Here is a 6,000-nt window from a genome sequence, read left to right as displayed (position 1 = left end):
TAACAATTGCACGACTTGCCCCCTCGCATCTGCGACTGAGGGTCCAAGGAGGTTCATTGCGCAAGAGGTCATCATCGTACGTATCTTCACACTGTTCCCTTTGGGGAACTGTATGAAGTGGTGGAAGGATTTATGGCCGTGATTAAGTCTCATTCCGTGACCGTAACCATCTTTGAACCAGCCATTAGGGTGGTTAGTCCTATGGCGGGAGGGTTTTACGGGCTCCCACAACCCATCTGAGGGGGGGGGGGGGGGCCACCAACACCCACGGACGCAAGTATCCCGCTGGATGTCCACCCAGAATTTAAAGTTAGAGCTCCGACTCCACTTGCCGGGACTGTCTGGAGTGGGGTTCAAAACCCTACTCCTTCTGGCCCAGCGGCGGGGATGCTTACTGCTACGCAAAAGGCCCACTCCGCACAAAAGGTGACACCCATACGTTTCCTGCGCCTTTTCCCTCCCCGTGACTGGAGCCCTATGCTGCCATTTCACGTTGCTAATCGGATTGGGCCTTTGGCATAGCGGTAGGATCCCCGCCGCTGGGCCAGATCAGGGTAGGGTTTCGAACCCCGCTCCAGACAGTCCCGGCAAGTGGAGTCGGAGCTCCGGCTCTAAATTCTGGGTTGACATCCAGTGGGATATTTGCGTCCGTGGGTGTGGGTGGCCCCCCCTCCTTGTATAGCTTGTGGGAGCCCGTAAAACCCTCCCGCCATAGGACTAACTGCCCTAATGGCTGGTTCAAAGATGGTTACGGTCACGGAATGAGCGTTAATCACGGCCATAAATCCTTCCACCACTTCATACAGTTCCCCAAAGGGAACAGTGTGAAGACACGTATGACGACGACATTGCTAAATAAATAAATGGAATTTAAAAAATTCTTTTAGGGCTTTTAAAAGTCTTTAAATTGCTTTAATTCTCTTTAAAACTACTTCAGATTACTCAAAATAATGTAAACATTATGGTGGCATAGTGGTTAGCATTGTTGCCTCACAGCGCCAGGGACCCGGGTTCGAATCCGGCCTCGGGTGACTGTCTGTGTGGAGTTTGCACATTCTCCCCGTGTTTGCGTGGGTTTCCTCCGGGTGCTCCGGTTTCCTCCCACAGTCCAAAGATGTGCGGGTTAGGTTGATTGGCTATGATAAAAATTGACCCTTAGTGTTAGGGGGATTAAATATGTGGGGTTACGGGGATAGGGTGGGATATGTGTTGGTGTAGGGGTTACGGGGATCGGGTGGGATATGTGTCGGTGCAGGCTCGATGGGCCGAGATGGCCTCTCTCTGCACTGTGAGGTTTCTGTGATTCTGTGAAAAGTTACCAAAATCTTCAAAAAACTTCCAAAAGCCTATTTAAACTGCTGCTTTGCATGTAAAAAAGCAAAGCAGCTTGACAGAAACATTGGGGGCGTGTCCAGTGAAACTGAGACCTCAAGGGGCGTGTCTCACTTACACTGCACGCTCCTGGATCCGCGCTGGCTGCACTCCTGGGCGGCGTGACGTCATACGCTGCCCGGGATTCTTCTTTCAGTTTCTGCAAGTGCAGGCGTCCCTGGAGCTGATCGGCAGGAGCGCGGGGTAAGTGCAAATACGGGGCTTGCACGCGCTGCAAGCCCCGTTCTGGAATTTCTGGCCCATGAATCCTCCTCTATGCAGACGACCTGGTTCTGCTGTCACCAACTCAGGATGGTCTACAGCAGAACCTGGATCTGCTGGAATCAGTCTGTCAGACCTGGGCCCTGACAATAAACCTCCAAAAAACCAAAGTCCTCGTGTTCCAACAAAGATCCAGACATCAGGGACCCAAAATAAATCTCACACTAGGAACAACTAAAATCGAACAAACCACTAACTACACATACTTGGGCATAAAAATCAGCTCTACGGGAAATTTCAAACTGGCTGTGAATGAACTGAAATAGAAAGCAAGAAGGGCTTTCTACGCCAATAAAAGATCAATCCAAATAGAAATCCCAATTAGCATTTGGCTCAAAATTTTCAAATCAGTAATTGAACCAATTGCACTCTATGGCAGTGAAGTGTGGGGACCGCTAACACAAGAATTTGCAAAATGGGACAAACACCCAATTGAGATCCTACATGCAGAATTCTGTAAAAGTATCCTCCGGACTCTCAGGAAAACCGTAAACAATGCATGCAGGGCAGAACTAGGCCAATTTCCACTAATAATTACTATCCAAAAAAGAGCCACCAAATTTTGGAAACACCTAAAAATGAGCAACCCCCACTGCTATCATTACGAAGCCTTGAAATGCCAAGAGAGGACCATAAAGAATAACTCCCTCAGTCAACTAGTCCTGGGACTCAGTGAAGCAACCACTAACACTACTAACAATAACCAGCCCCAGGACAGTGACATCGTAGCAGAGAGAATTCGACCCAGCACAATTGTCACTAAACAAAAGGAAAAATACCTGTCATATTGGGCAGAAACAACAAAAACCCAAAGCAAACTCAATTGCTACTTGGCCCTAAACAGACAATACAACATGGCTGATTACCTGATCATGGTAAAGGATAGCAAACTGAGAAAAACCTTGACAAGGTACAGACTTAGCGAACATAGCCTAGCGATCGAAAAAGGCAGACACAGGCAGACCAGGCTGCCAAGAGAGGACAGGATATGCTCTCACTGCAGTCAGGGAGTAGTGGAGACAGAGATGCACTTCCTCACAGCCTGTGGGAAAATATCAGAGCATCAGGGAGAATTTCTACCAAAAAATTGTCACAAATATGCCCTGAATTCAGAAATCTGAATGACGACCAAAAACCTCCCATACCTACTGGGGGAGGAGAGAAGCTGTGTAGCACTGGCGGCACACTATGTTACAGCTTGCCATGAACAGAGGGACAACCAGTAAACCTAAGAAAAGAGTATATATAAATAATGCGAATGTATATTTATACACTCAGGATATACTGTTTATACACTGTATGAATAGAACTGCGTTTATGTGTTCAACCATAAATGTATTTTGATGCTTTGGCAACATAAGATGTACCTTATCATGCCAATAAAACGATTTGAATTGAATTGAATTGAGAGGGGGGAGAGTGAGGAGAGAGAGGGGGGAGAGAGAGAGGGGGAGAGAGAGAGGGGGGAGAGAGAGAGAGGGGGGAGAGAGAGAGGGGGGAGAGAGAGAGGGGGGAGAGAGAGGAAGAGAGAGAAGAGAGAGAGAGAGAGAGAGAGGAAGAGAGAGAGAGAGAGAGAGGAGAGAGAGAGAGAGAGAGAGAGAGAGAGAGAGGAAGAGAGAGAGAGAGAGAGAGAGAGAGAGAGAGAGAGAGGAAGAGAGAGAGAGGGAGGAAGAGGAGAGAGGAGAAGAGAGAGAGAGAGAGAGAGAGAGAGAGAGAGAGAGAGGAAGAGAGAGAGAGGGAGGAAGAGAGAGAGAGAGAGAGAGGGAAGGAAGAGAGAGAGAGACCGGGTTTGCCGGGGTACCCCCCACCCCTCCCAAGCCCCGCCCGCCCCTCCTCCGAGCCCCGCCTCCTCCCGAGGCCCGCCCCCCTCCTCCTGAGCCCCGCCCCACCCCTCCCCGAGCCCCGGCCTGAGGCAAACTTGAGATGGCCGATTGCGGGTGGCCTGGCCCGGGGGTAACCCTCCCGCCCCCTCCCGAGCCCCGCCCCCCTCCCGAGGCCAGGCCTGATGCGGCTTGTGACGGCCGATTGCGGCTGGCCAGGCCCGGTTGCCGGGTTAACCCTCTCCGCTCCCCCTTCCCGCTACCCCCCTCCCCCTCCCGAGCCCCGCCCCCCTCGAGCCCCGCCCCCCAGCGGGACGACCGGTGTGTCGCTCGGGCGTGGCTGGCAAGGAGAGGCCCAGGCTTCAAGGCCTGAGGCCTACAGACAGCAGACCTGGACAAATGAAACAGATAATGGACTCATTTATTACACACAAATTATATAATGAGTTAGTTCGGCTCCTAAGTACCAAATTTGTGGTGGATAAAATCCCCTCCACACGTACAGAAAGTGGGAAAAAAAAATAAACTTATGAATCAAGATGGCTGACACTCACCTCGGTTCAGAATGATAAGGCCAACCCACACACGCACCGATTGGTCAACCGTCAGGTCACTGAACTGTAGGATTGGTCAATCATCACGTCACTCAACTGTAGGATGGCCCGCCCGCACACGCAATGAACCCGCCCCCGTGACGCAGCGATTGGTCAACCGTCAGGTCGCTCGACTGTACGATTGGTCAACCTTCACGCCACTCAATGCTAATGAGGGGATAATGAGCGGAATTTTGAACGTTTTTTGGATACCGTCGGCACAATTTTTGTCTCACCGAAAAGTAAATACACTTATGACCGTTCCGGAATCGTAAGCTTTCTTTTGATGCAATACACGTGTAGGTACGCTCTATAACTTTTGAGTGTATAGAGGAGAGACAGACAGACAGAAGAGCAATTATATATATATATATATATATAGATGTGAATAGCTAGGTTCCTAGCACCGATCCCTGCTGTACTCCACTCGGCACTGCCTGCCACTCGGAAAAAAGCCCATTTATTCCAACTCTTTGCTTCCTGTCTGCCAACCAGTTCTCTATCCAAGACAGTACCTTACCCCCAATCCCATGTGCTTTAACTTTGCACGCCAATCTCTTATGCGGGACCTTATCGAAAGCCTTCTGAAAGTCCAAATGCACCACATCCAGTGGTTCTCCCCTTTCTATTCTACCAGTTACATCCTCAAAAAATTCCAGTAGATTAGTCAAGCATGATTTACCTTTTGTAAATCCATGTTGACTTTGTCCGATCCTGTCACTGTTTTCCAAGTGCTCTGCTATTACATCTTTTATAATGGACTCTAGCATTTTCCCCACTACCGATGTCAGGCTTGCCGGTCTATAATTACCCGTTTTCTCTCTGCCACCTTTTTTTAAATAGTGGGATTACATTACCTATCCTCCAATCCATGGGAACTGTTCCAGAGTCTATAGAATTTTGGAAGATGACCAGCAATGCATATACTATTTCTAGGGCCACTTCCTTAAGTACCCTAGGGTGTAGATTATCAGGCCCTGGGGATTTATCGGCCTTCAATCCCATCAATTTCCCTAACACCATTTCCCTACAAATACTGATTTCATTCACTTCCTCCCTCTCATTAGACCCTATGTTCCCCAACATCTCTGGGAGGTTATTTGTGTCCTCCTTTGTGAAGACAGAACCAAAGTATGTATTTAATTGTCCTACCATTTCTCTGCTGCCCATTATAAATTCCCCTGATTCTGATTGCAAGGGACCTACGCTTGACTTCACCAATCTTTTTCTCTTCACATATCTATAGAACCATTAACCAGAAACTTAACTGGACCAGCCACATAAATACTGTGGCAACAAGAGCAGGTCAGAGGCTAGGTATTCTGTGGTGAGTGTCGCACCTCCTGACTCCCCAAAGCCTTTCCACCATCTACAAGGCACAAGTAAGGAGTGTGATGGAATACTTTCCACTTGCCTGGATGAGTGCAGCTCCAACAACACTCAAGAAGCTCGACACCATCCAGGACAAAGCAGCCCGCTTGATTGGCACCCCATCCACCACCTTAAACATTCACTCCCTCCACCACTGGCGTACCGTGGCTGCAGTGTGTACCATCTACAAGATGCACTGCAGCAACTGGCCAAGGCTTCTTCGGCAGCACCTCCCAAACCCGCGACCTCTTCCACCTAGAAGGACAAGGGCAGCAGGCGCATGGGAACACCACCACCTCCAAGTTCCCCTCCAAGTCACACACCATCCTGGCTTAGAAGTATATCGCTAATCCTTCATCGTCGCTGGGTCAAAATCCTGGAACTCCCTCCCTAACAGCACTGTGGGAATACCATCACCACATGGACTGCAGTGGTTCAAGAAGGCGGCTCACCACCACCTTCTCAAGGGCAACTAGCGATGGGCAATAAATGCTGGCATTGCCAGCGACGTCCTGATCCCATAAACGAATAAAAGAGAAAAAAATTCTAATTGAAGATATTAG

General features: G+C 49.3%; 1 protein-coding gene across 6 annotated transcripts in view; it reads right to left on the bottom strand.

Annotated features, from left to right (window-relative positions):
• b3glcta (beta 3-glucosyltransferase a) overlaps positions 1 to 6,000 on the bottom strand; it is a 330,362-nt gene that overhangs the window by 301,399 nt on the left and 22,963 nt on the right. The window lies entirely within an intron of this gene.

The sequence above is a fragment of the Somniosus microcephalus genome, chromosome 10, assembly GCF_052327205.1.
Source record: "Somniosus microcephalus isolate GS21.2 chromosome 10, FLI_Smic_1.0, whole genome shotgun sequence".
Taxonomy (NCBI): domain Eukaryota; kingdom Metazoa; phylum Chordata; class Chondrichthyes; order Squaliformes; family Somniosidae; genus Somniosus; species Somniosus microcephalus.
This window is presented reverse-complemented; position numbering and strand designations above follow the sequence as displayed.